The sequence below is a fragment of the Gossypium raimondii genome, chromosome 6, assembly GCF_025698545.1.
Source record: "Gossypium raimondii isolate GPD5lz chromosome 6, ASM2569854v1, whole genome shotgun sequence".
NCBI lineage: Eukaryota > Viridiplantae > Streptophyta > Magnoliopsida > Malvales > Malvaceae > Gossypium > Gossypium raimondii.
In genome coordinates, this window is record NC_068570.1 from 21,892,990 (window position 1) to 21,906,824 (window position 13,835).

Genomic DNA, 13,835 nt, shown 5'->3' on the forward strand with positions numbered 1-13,835 from the left:
ATCAAATATTTACATATCATCTTTTGTTCATAATTTAAGAATATACAATCGAAATGACTAAGTCCTTATACAAGCCATAGCTTGAAACATTTATCGTCTTAAAATACCAAGTTGTGGTGGTTGATAGTGTGAACGCTCTCCGACGTCTTTAAGATCCCGTCTATGCTTGATAATACTATATGAAAGAAAAAGAAATAAAAGAAGTAAGCATAAAGCTTAGTAAGTTTACAAGTAAATAAATAACAACATTTAACACAAATAATGATATGCAAGTATTACGTTCTTAAGTTTCCTCTTTGCTTACTCACATTTACTTTTTTTATTTACTTACCTATTTAGATTGCTTAAGATTACAATTTACTCTTCTCTTGCTGAAATATTGGTTCTCACTGATATCATAACATATTCTTAACACTTATAACTCAACTGAAGTTTCTAATTATACTTTTACTTGAACTTCCATAGAACATAATCTGTTTTCTAGCCTGTTGAGCCACATTGGAATAATAAGGATACTTGGGTCTCTTTTCTGATAATAACATGCCAAAGCCATGTCCCAGACATGGTCTTACGGAGGACCTCTCATCTCAGTGCCAACGCCATGTCCCAGACATGGTCTTACATGGGACCTCTCATAACCTCAATGATGCCAATGACATGTCCCAAACACGGTCTTACATGGGATCTCTTTACCCAAATGTCATGACATTTGTATCCAATACACTCCTAATGTTTCAACCGGGCTTTTATCACTGATTCTCTGTCATCTCATACTTAAGTCAACAATAAATAATTTCATGAAATAAATATATAATTGCTGGAAAATAGCAGCATTAATAATAATTATTGAAATATTGCATTTATTTACCGTAAACTTACCTCGGTACAAAAATGTGATCAAATCTAACACTTTAGTCCTCAGTCTTTTTCTTTCCCTAGTCTAGCTTCGGATTTCATTCTTCTTGATCTATAATAGCAAATTTAGCTTATTTAATACTCACATTCATCAAAACAATCATTGACTCAATTTTGGCAAAAATATAGTTTTGCCCCTAAACTTTTGCATATTTACACTTTTGCCCCAAAGCTCGGAAATTAAACTTCATCTCTTATTCTTATGTTTTATAACATAATGAACATTTTTCCCTTCTATGACAACATCAAATTCTTACTCTAATACTTACTTATGAACATTAGGTTTTTTACCGATGATGTCAATATACTCGTTTTCACTAAAAATCGACTAGCAAAAGTTTTTTAACATAATTCATAGCTTCATATTCTACCATAAAACATCAAAATAAACATATTTCACTTATGGGTATTTTTCCAAATATGAACCCTAGGTTAAATTATTGCTAAAATAAGCTAAATTAAGCTACTGGATTCCAAAAACGTAAAGAACATTAAAAACGGGGCTTGGAATCACTTACTATGAGCTTGAGAAAGTGAAGGAACCCGAGATATGGCTTCCTTCAAGTTTTGGCAGCAAGCAAGGATGATGAACATAATTTTTACATCTTTTTCTCTTTTAATTCTATTTATTTACTAAATGACTAAAATGCCCTTAAAAAAATCCTATTTCACTTATCTCATGTCCATTTTTGTAAATCACTAACTAATGGTCTAATTACCATGTAAGGACCCCTAATGTATAGTTCCATAATTAAATACCTTAAACATATAAAACTCAACTTTTGCATTTTTTACAATTTAGTCCTTTTGATTAAATTGAGTGCCCAAACATCAAAATTTTTCAACGAAATTTGCACGAAATTTTTCCATGAAATTTTAGTCCATAAAATATAGTAAAAATAATTTTTTCCTCATCGGATTCGTTGTCTCGAAACCACTGTTTCGACTAGGTCCTAAATCGGGATGTTACACCAAGCATGAAATAAGACCAACTTGAAAAGTTTTAAAACTTTAGGGTTGACATCGCAACGTTATCAATTCCACGTCATGATGTCTCCAAATAATATTTCACGTCATGACATTAGGCCAATTGACGTCACGACGTCACATACTGTCGGTCAGCATTGTGATGAGGAAATATGGTCATCAAGACGAGGATTCTGTTTTTGGTAAAAATTTGGCCATTTGGTAACTATTTCATGTAAACCTTACAAATTAACCATTTGGCGCATATTGCACAACCTTTTTCCTGTACAAAACATACCAAAACACATTCCAAACATAGCATATATAATAAATTTCAAGCATCCAATGCAACATTTCAATAATTTGGCATCAAAACCTATCCATTCAGCTTGTTCGATTTCAACCTATTCATTCATATATAAAACATTTCAATACTATGATGCAAACCCTTATAATTCAAACATAAATATGCTACTATAAGCTACCAAGCATAATTCAAGATGATTTTTCAAAACTAACCATTTTAATATGGTAAAAACATGGCCAATTCAAGCATAAGGTAGATCACAAACTATACCAACTTTCAAAATTAACCAAAAGCCTAAATTTAATATACATGTCGCAAAATCGAGCCTTAAAATGGTTAAAATAATACTGAGTCAATAACGGGATAGTGTGAGCTTCTCGTAGATCCATTCGGCACATTCCGCAAGTTGGCAATCTATAGGGAAGGGAGAAACAAAAAGGTAAGCATTTCAAATGCTTAGTAAGTTCAGAGGCATTAAACGTAAACTTACTTCATTATACAACAAAACACAATAAGCTATTTAGCTTGGCAAAGTTTGCCTAAACATGGAAAATCACATATCAATAAGGTGAGTAAACATATAACCCTATCATATAGCAATTCAAATGTATATCATAATGTAATTCATTTAGAATCACATTTTAATACCATTCAGATGATCAATTCAACATTTAATGATCTGCAGGTCAAGCTCATACTATTTCATTATAATTTTTCACTTTTCATTATCGGTTTAGCACGATGAACTCTAATGAACAGGTTTGGATACACGGGTAACTGCATCACACTAGATTGCTCGTCAGAGCAGTAACTACACCACACCAGGGCACTGTAATGCAAAGCCCATAGGCTATCATTCATATATCACCACACTAGGGTCTCCGTAGAGACATATAAAACTCAGTAATTCGTAACAAATGTGTGATTTCGACATAAACAATAATAAACTCCGCACAATCACGTACTTTGTATCATTACATATATCTTGTACCAACGCGTAAATAGTCCTGTTGGCATGTCGATCGTATCGTATCCTTTATTACTGTAACACCCCAAAATAGTGTCTAAGATTTTTAAGGGTATTTTAAGGATTTTAGCTTTAGAGTGTTCGAAATTCTGTGACATGATACACCATAGATGCTTTCGACTATGGTTTTTAGAAAATTACATCAATTTCTGCAAATGAGTTTTAAATACCTTTAATTTTAAAAATAGGACTGATTTGTAAAAGAGTCAAAACTTAGAGTTTTAAGAGGAAATTAGACCAATTTTAAAATCCAACCTAAAAACCCCATTTTTAGTTTTATTTTCACGTTAGTTCTCCGCCATAACTTGTTCTTGCCATCCTTTTGTTCTCCCAACTCTTCTATTTAATTTTCTTTGCCAAACTTAAATTCCTTTGATTCCTATTACTTTCCAAATCATTAAACCTCCATAAAATCCAGGAAAAACACCCATAACACCAAAGATTCCTTCATTGTCAAGCTTGTGGTTTTTTTGGGTTTTCGATCAAATGTTCGGTTTCTCATAAACTAAGGTAAAAATTCAATTTATAATTAGTTTTAAAAGATATATGGTCTTTTAAATAGAATTTTTAGCCATTAAATCGCATATTTTTAATAAAAACTGAAAATTGGGTTGTTAATGGTGGATTTTTGGATTTTGAGTAAATATGGTTTCAAAGTGTTTTTCAACTTTTTTAACATGATTAAAAGGTTTCTAAACTTACTTTAAAGTTTCATTAAGGATTTCTAATGATTTAATGAATTTTTCTGAAAAATTACCATAAACAGGTCAAAAATTTTGATACCATAAATTAGGTAGTTTTGCGTAGTTTAAAGGTTTAGAATCTGTCGTAGGTTAATAATTAGATGAACGGAATGATGAAAAGATTACGTATAGACCGAGGTATTCTAATTTTAATTTTTCTATACCAAAGGTTTCGGTCAAAAGAGAACCTAGCTTAGGCTTATGTTTTTGGATTATTTGATGTGATTCTGTAGCCGAATGTTAATTGTGGTGTTGTGTGATTTACTTTGCTGAACTGTTGGAATCGATAGGACCTTCTATGAGTAGAGATAAGGGCAAGGAAAAACTAGTTTGAGCTTTCGGCTTTTCGGCAAAAGCGTAACATGTGAGTTTTTGGAATAATTGCTTATGGACACGATTCAATGCGTTAAATGGGAATTTAGTTGTAGTATAAACCCCTACTCTAAATTTCGAGTGTAAGCTTCCTTGTACTCATGTTTATCTTGTGAAATATGTGTTATTATAAAAATGTGAACTGAGATGATATGTTATATATATATATATGTTTTATGTACATGATTACTATTGTGGAAGAGTATATGTAAGCATGTCATTCATGCTAAGTGACAGTGATATTATTGTGCAAATGATGCAAATGTGTTGCAGTAGTAAACGAAAATCGGTAAGTAATATATGTGTTTAAATATATATATTTTGGCCTTGTGATGCTTGAGACCATTAGATATAGTTGGCATGCCATAGGATTGTGAGTACTCACATATATGTATATGTGATTTAGTCGTTGAGGCCCTAGGACATGTTGGAGAGATAAGGGAATGTAAGCTAAGATCCATTCAACGAGACATGTTTGGTGTGTTGGAAAGTGTTAGCTTAATGCTTCACTTTTGGGACATGTTTGGCTCTATGAGTCTATGTGGTGTATTAGAGATCCATGTATCCTATGAGTGGTGGTAGTGCCCACTTTTACATTTCATAGCTCAGGTGTCAAATTATCTCAAACTATCGTAAAATGTGAATAAGTGTGTGTGTTGTGATATGTGTCTATATGAATGTGACTATTATGGAAATTGTTTATAACTATGTTTGTATGTATTGTGATGTATATATGAAAGTGTATGCAAATACTTAGTAAATAAACTGTTAAACATGTGTGTGTAAGTGAACTATGTCGATAAAGTTGCAATTGTTCTAATTATGCCATGTGTGTGTTCTACTAATTCTTGATGACATGTTTGCATGGTAGTTGTTTTAGGAATTCATTGATCATGTTGAGCTCACCCACTCCTTTTAAACCATTACAGAGTAATTAAGTGTCAGTGTGAGTGGTGTGGTATGGTTCCGAGGGGTGATCCAAGCAAGTCCATTTCCATGATTTCATAGGTACGAAATGTGCAAGAAGTCAGAATCATAATTTGGTATTGATACCATATCACGAGTATCGGTACTCGAGGTAAAATTACCATTACTTTTTGAAAGGTACCGATAATTTCTGGTGTTTTATTTTTGGGCGAGAAACAGAATGTTGTTTTGGTATCGATTTTCCTTTCAATATCGATATCAAACAAAGGAAATATCGATACCTATGTGCCAATATCAATACTTACATACTTGATTGGAGAATTTTTGCTAAGTGGCCCTTATGTATGTACAAATGTTATTATATAATGCTTAAGATATGTTTAGCAATACTTAATGATAATTAAAGAGTATGATTGACCCAGAACCTATACGACTGTTAAAAAGAAAGTCGTTTCCTTAATATGAGTTCATTTGTTTCGTGTGAGACATGAGTCGGTGGTGTGGCATCCTGATATTTGGGCTCAACGATTAGACTAGGTATAGGGTGTTACAATTACATTCAGTCGAGCATACTTAGCACATATAACCATTTCTTTACAATTTAGTCCATATCTCACCTTTTTTGTATCAAATTGCAAACAATTTAAATTTCAATCAAACATACACAAGTTCATAAGTCAAATACATAATAATCTCAATTCAATCATACCATTACCTGGAAAAATAACAAGCGAACAACTCTCTAAGGACTAAAATTTTGCCTTTTCCCTGATTATCCTCGTTTTCATACAATTCCAAATCTATACAATAATTTAGTTCAATTTAACAATTCCGCACATCTAATATCATCCTATTATAAACACATATCAGTTAAATTTAATTATTCAAATGCTCCTAAAGTTTTACATTTGATTCAATTTAGTCCCTAAAACCAAAATTGACATAAGTTTCAAATTTGAGCTTTAATTTTGAAACCGATCTCAATTACATCCTTCTATAACTCTCTAGTATCTAAAATTATAGGAATTTCACATTAATTTTGAAATTTATACACTTTAGCCCTTATGTTAAAAAACTAGCAATTAAACTTTACAAAATAGTTTGTTTTTTTCACTTCTGAGCTTAAAATCTAACAATTTAGTACCAATTTCTTAAAGTATTCATCAATGAAAACTTTTAGAAGCTTTAACATTTTTGAAAATTCGTATATAGGCTAGCTAAATTAAGCTCCCACGACCTCAAAAACATAAAAATTACAATAAAATGACTAAATCAAATATACTTACTGACCTGCTGTCAAATGTAGTACTTAATTTGGTCTATTTTCGTACTTGAGGAGCTTATTTTATATAAAATTTAGTATTTAATGTTATGTTTTTGGTATTTAGTAGTTAGAATTAAATATTAATAAAATAAGTGTTCTTTAACACAATTTGTGAGTGTTGTGACCTATTAGGTCGACACGGGCCTTAAGTAGTGTAAATATGTATAATTGAGTGTGTAGGATCAAGGATTATGGACCCAGTTGACGTGGAAGTAGAGGACAAGTGATGCACAAGTTTTTCGAATCGTCCAAGCATGAAACGAACCAAGCAAGGCATAATTTTCTCATCATGTCGCGCCATGCAAGGGCTATGGTGTGACATAGGTCAATGTGATTCCCAAGGATGCCAAGGCTATTTTGATTCACACAATTGAATTTATACAAAGACCTAGGATGTTTTGAAGACCTAATTTGGGCTTAGAGTTTGATGTAATCAAGTCATCTTAGATGCAATCAAAAACCCTAGTAGTTTAGGAGTAGGATTAGATTACCTTTTTTTTTAGCTTTTCTAAACTATTTGTTTTTCCTTTTGAAATTGGTTTTGGTTTAAGAGTTATTTTATTTTATTGAATTATTAAATTTATTTCTTCTTTTCAATCAATATATTTCATTATTCCGATCAATCAATTTACTACTCCGTTCTCCATTCGATATCAATCCCCGATTATTCTAATCTCATTTCTCTTTCGATTCAATCGTGTTCTTTACATGATGTATCCAATTGAGTTAGAGATTATGAATAAAATGAGTGGGTAAATCCCTTAAGGGAGATTAACAAGTGGAGGGAATGTGATTAACGGAGGATTTAAGGTTTCTCAAGAGGATTAGTTGGTATAGGATACGCATTCTCTAAGCTTAGGTTTGACAACCCTAGGAAGTTATCATAGGTTAGATGAGATATAGAGATAAGTCGAGCCAAGTAAATTATAGTTTATCTTGGTTGAGAAAGTGACGTCAGGAGATAAACGAGTATCAACCAATTTTTTAATTAGTTTAAGTTCGGGAGGTAATAATTGGTTAATCAATAGCTAATACACCTTAAAACCTTAATCCAAATTTAATTACAAACCCTGAAACAAGTTAATCTTCCTAATTGGTTTTATTGATTTACGTTGTTTGTTTATTTTTCTTGTTTATTTATGTAGTTATTAATTTATATCATTAATCTAATTTATGGTTTGTCGTAAGATAGGATTTAATTAATACTATTTAGACTTATTATTGTAAAAAATTTTTTATAGATTTATTCCATCCTCCCTTGGGTACGATCCTCGGAATTCTTCCAAGTGTTTTTTTTTGTAAACTAAACCATATTATGATTTGACACATGCACTTGTGGAAACTGCCGATTTTATTTCTTATATTTTTAGTAAGTTATTTTTACTATAAATGATAAGTTGTTTACAGGTGGTCATGTTGTTGGTGTCGTTGTTAGGGAGGTTTCAACAATGAATCTTGAAAATATTTTTACAAAAAATAAGATAAGTAGGAAAGTTAAAACCTATAGATATTATACTTAATTTTTTATTATTTTCATTTCGTTTATGACCTGAAGCTCTAGCACCCCAATCAATTCACATCCAAATCCGGAGCAATTACTAAGGCACAATCGTCCAGCGATGATCACCAATCCACCTAAGATAATAAATTTACCCTGGGAAAATCTGTTATTTGAAGATCCACGAGAGCGAAAAGTGAATAACCGAGAAAAATTCCCAATGGATCAGTGGACATTGTGTGAGTATGCCCTACCTACACAAGATGCAGTACAAGGTAGCATCAAACGACTGGCGATTAAAGCCAATAATTTTGAGATAAAGACGGCCACAATTCAGATGATCCAGAATACACTATAATTTAAAGGCAACATGGTGGAAGACCCGAACTAGCATTTAAAGTGGTTCTTACAACTCTACGAAACCTTCAAGTATAACGGAAAGTTCGACGATGTTGTGTGTCTTAGGTTATTTCCATTCTCCTTATGTGATAACACGACTGAATGGCTAGACTTACTAGACCCGAGTTCCATTACCACATGGAGTGATTTAGCAGAAAATTTCTCTATAAAATTTTCCTGATTAGTCAAACTATTCAACTCAGGCGAGAAATTTCCAATTTCAAACAATATGAAGGTAAATCTCTGTACAAGGCGTGGAACGTTTCAAGAAAATGCTAAGAAAGTTCCCACACCACGGATTGCAAGCGTTGCTTCAAATAATTTTTTTTATAACAGTCTTAACGAGCACATTAGATCTAGCCTAGATAGAGCAACCGACAGATCTCTCTTGTTTCACATAGAAGATATGTCTATGAATTTGTACATGTGGCCAAATGAGAGATTTATGTAAAAATCGAAGCCTCCAACAATGAAAATGGTGAACGAAGATAATAATGATGATCAATTCCAATGAATCTTAGAAAACCTTAATCGTTAATAGGGGTCGAGATCCCTATTCAAATACCTATAATCCTAGTTGGAGGGATTATCTAAACCTTAAATGGGGAGGAAACCAAGGAGGAGAAAATCAAGCACAAACTCAGAAAAACCCTCCTTACCAACCTCCTCCATTGCAACAAAGATCCATAGGGAATGACCATGCTGCATGTAGTCAAAGATTTGACCAATTAGTGGGGGAGATGCATACTATGAAGATGGATATTCGACAAGTCTAAGCTACGTGTGGACGAATCAAATCTCAAATAGATAGCCTCTACGACCAAATAAGACAATTAATGACGATGTTTCAAAAACAAAATGGTCAGAGTCTCCCCAACAATACAAAGAATATTCCTCAGAGAGATAGGAAGGAGCACATAAAGGCGTTCACATTGCTATTGGGCAAAGCATTGAAGCTGCCAAACACTCCTATCCGTGAAGAGGTGGAGGTTCTTGAAGAGGGTGACAAACCAATAGAAGAGAAAAAAGTCGAGCACCACGAGTCGATTGAGGAAGTAACCGAGCCGGTGCTTGATACAGTAATTACAAGACCAAGTAAAATAGGGACCATGCAGACTTTATAAGTTTTCTAAATTTATTAAAAGCCCTCAATGTCAATTTTTCGTTTTTAGAGTTTACTGATAAAATCCTGAAATATGCAAAGTTCTTAAAGAAAATCATGAAACAACATAAGAAAATGCAAAATGGTGAGCAAATTGACATTGATGCCTTGTGTAACACGCTAATTGGAAAGAAGATACCCTCAAAATTAGAAGATCTAGGTAGCTTTACAATTCCAATAGAGATAGGGGATTGACATTTTAACAAGGCACTTTACATTTTAGGGGCTAGCATAAACTTAATGCCTCTATCGATCTATCAAAAACCCAGACTTGGGGATCTTAAAAATACCTCTATAACACTACAACTAGCCGATAGATCATTGGTGCACCCAAAATATGTACTTGAGGATGTATTGGTCAAGGTACGAGAATTTATAGTCCCTATCAACTTTGTAGTCCTTGACTTTAAGGAAGATCGAGAAATCCCCATTCTATTGGGTAGGTCATTTCATCGAGAAATCCCCATTTTGTTCGGTAGGTCATTTCTGGTCACTTTTAAATCGACAATCGATCTCGACTGAAACAAGCTTATTATAAAAAGAAATGAAGAGATAGAAGTGTTCAAATGTGGCCACGACTCTCAAAGTGAGGGATTAGCTAGGGGGAGTGTTATGTATTATTCAATTTAACCCCTAATGGCCTCGATCGAAGGTATTTCCCAAGTTGTGGAAGTGCAGGTACTTATAAGATTAGAGAACATGATAAATGGTGAGATTCTGATGGAAAAAGGAACAATTGGGAGAACCAAGATGGATGAGGCTAACAGATGAAGTCGATGGTGAAGTTCAAGGAATTGACAGACAAGTCCGGTAGCAAAACATAAATTTTAAACCATCGAACTTAATTAATTTGTAAATATTGTATACTATTTTTTTATTTGTTATATTTAGGAATTAGAAGTAAACAAGTTTCTGATAGCAACAGAGGAGCTAGGCATTAGTAGGGTGCATGTACGAGAAATCGAGGACCTTCTACAGGTCTTGGAGAGGCCAAATCGAAACCATGTCGTCACATAACAATCCCATGGCGTGACCCAACCCCTGTTAGCATAAAAATGCAGAATTTTGTCACTGTGTCCTGCCACATCCTACATATAGAACAACATACCCTCGAATTCAACAAAAATAGCGGAAAAACTAGTGTCATGTCGAAAGTAACCTTCTAGCGGTCCAACAAAAAATCTCGCTGCAAGAACGAGGTTTGAATCTATAGGCACATTGAAGAGAAAAACACGAGATTTGATCCAATACCACTAATGGGAGAAGTTTTACACAACCCCGACCAATTCGGTGTATCTTTCGATCGTGCATGAATTTTACGCCGCCTTGAAGGAGGTGAATGTGAATAAACCGATGGAGGTACCATGGATACGATTTTCAATTCGAGGGAAGGAGATTTCCGTCTCCCCCCTCGAGATAGTAAGGTATTATGACATTCCATTATATCTCTTGGATTTTGTACAATGAACTGAACTAATGTATTTCTCAAGAGAGAATATGAATGACATAATCAAACTCTTAACGGACAGGAAAGGCGAGTTGAAAAACCACTTAGGAATGGACTCTGCCCTATCATTCTCTCAAGCGAAGTTAAATTCAATAGCGCGAATGTGGTTGAAATTCATTAGTACTTGAATTTTCCCAATAATACATATGTCCAATATCGATACTTTCTAGGTAAATTTGTTGTATGCAATTTTAACAAAAGAACGAATTTGTGTGGGAACATGGATATACCGGAGCATGATTCAATTCCCAAGGAAAAACAAGATGGAAATAATTTTCCCGCACTTAATGATAACTTTATGTCGACAAGCAAATTAATGATAACTTTATGTCGACAAGCAAAGGTGCCGATAGGACAACCGGTCCGTGTCTTACAACCAAGCAAGTTCCCGATCATGGAACCGAGTGTGGAATATTTTATAGGGAATCAAAAATGAAAGAGAGTGATAAAGACAAAACCAAATCTAGGTGAGAATGTGTTACTTAATTAGGAATTGAGAGTTCGATGGATGCATGAAGCTAGATCGAACCCATCAAGATGAAGAAGGAGAAGGAATTAGGGGAAGAGGAAGACACAGAAGAAGATACGAAGGAGTCGGAAGGCAAACCGAGCAAAGCAGATGGATCCCGATTCTGACTAATTTAAAACAATTTCATTAATTTTTATTTTTTTTAATTTGGACTTAGTTTTATTTATTTATTTTTATTTGGAATGGTTTTAATTTTTGTTTTAGTTTTTAATTATTTAATACTTTAATATTTTATATATGCAGCGGTGTTTAGTTTTTCTTAGTAGGTACCCTAAATTTTTGAAGGCACAATAATATTGAGTTAAAACTGAAATGGGGGAGTATTCCCACCAATTGAGTTGCACGATTCACATCAATCAGGTAACCTCTTTCCTTTATATTTTTATTGCACGTTAGGGACAATGTATGGAATAAAGTGTAGGGGTAACTTATGAAAATTTTAAGTTTTTTCTTTTTTTTAGTAGTTTTTAAATTTTTTATTTTTGTTGTTTTCTATGTGCTTGAGCTTGTGAAAATACAAGTGATTGGTTAGGAGCATGTTAATAGGATTTCGTGAATAAGTTGTAAATTTTGTTTGATAATAATTTATTCTAAATTTTTAATTTTAGACTACTTAGTTCTATTTATTACACTATGAATAGATTTAAGATGTTAAGTATACCACATGATAAATATATGTATAAATAGCATGCATGTTTAATTGAATTATAGGTTGTAGAAATTGATAGACTTGGCTGACTTAATCCATGTATTGAATTACCTAGGGACGACCTAATGCATGTTTGGTAGACAATTTTTAGAGCTAAAAAGCTATCCCATAATTATTTTCCCTAGTACCTATTTTGAAGCCTGAATCCATTTTCTTGATGAACTGCAAATGAAACCTGAAGCCTATTATATATTCTATTTGATCATTTATTTCTTGGTCCTGTAACACCCCAAATCTAGCCTAAACGCTATGGCCGCATCCAGGAATGTCATGAAGAAGGGTTTTGAAACTGATGATCCTTTGATAAAATATCCAAGTTTAATAAAACGTATTCATTTATATATTTATTACTGACCGTTACATGTTATCATTTAAGGTTAACCAAATCATTTTTCAACGGAAGTTTGAAAAAACCCGTTTAAAACAAACCACACTCGTGCTTTCAAAAATAACCTTTGTTCGCGTAAAATCAATATTTTGTCGAATTGTCGCAATTTAGAAATCATAATGGAACCATACCAAAAATTTAAACCAAACAGTTCAAAAAGTCCAGAAAGTCCAAAAATTACAAAACTCTCACGAAAGCCAAAAATTTCAGTAAAAACCATTAATTAATAAAAATGAAAATAGTTTATCGTCAAGTGGTCACCGCTGAGCCTCCGTCACACCGACCCGCCTATGTCTGTGGATTACCTGAACAGAACAGACAAACAGATGTGAGTTTTTGCAAACTTAGTGTGTAACCCAACAGAAATAGTCATGTGACATACACATTATTTCATATACAACCAGATACAGATTCGAACCTAAATCCATTACAGATGCAGATATCAGAATTAGATTAACAGAACAGATATACAGAATCCTACCCCTATCCTGTACACACCATCTCCGACCATCCCAACACACCATGTGGGGTTAAAAACACCCATCCATCCCTACACACCATGTAATGTCGATACGACACATAACAGATAATATGCAGCCAAGTTGCCAGAATATAGGTTAAAGGTTGCTGTACAGATCACTTCCACCACATATGCAAATCCCACCCCAAACACAGATACAAAATACAGATGCCAAAATAATAGAATAAACATGTTTAACATGCTTGTATACAGATAAATACATACTTAACAGTATAGTCAGGCATACATATCAGTTTCCTACTCAAATCAGACTATCAGAGTATCAGGCCACATGAAATAGGGTTTGGTTAGTCCTTATCGACCCTATGATAAGCCCACAGTCGATCGGAACGACTTATGTGACCCTAGGAAAAATTTCAAAATTCTGGGCCCACACATCCAGATTTGCCTTGTTCGTGTGGCCCACACGGCCTGGCCCAAATGCACACACCCGTGTGGTACGTCTTTGTGGGCCTACACACCCAACCTAGCCTAACCCGTGTAGCCCACACGGCCACACTCACACCGTCACAAGACGCGCA

The 13,835-nt window shown here is 33.7% G+C and overlaps 1 non-coding gene across 1 annotated transcript; it reads right to left on the reverse strand.

The window, feature by feature from the left end:
• Positions 1 to 8,673: 8,673 nt before the first annotated feature.
• Positions 8,674 to 8,779, reverse strand: LOC128042194 (small nucleolar RNA R71). Its single transcript, XR_008197399.1, has one exon. It is a non-coding gene; the product is annotated as a small nucleolar RNA R71 (small nucleolar RNA).
• Between the last annotated feature and the right edge of the window lie 5,056 nt (positions 8,780 to 13,835).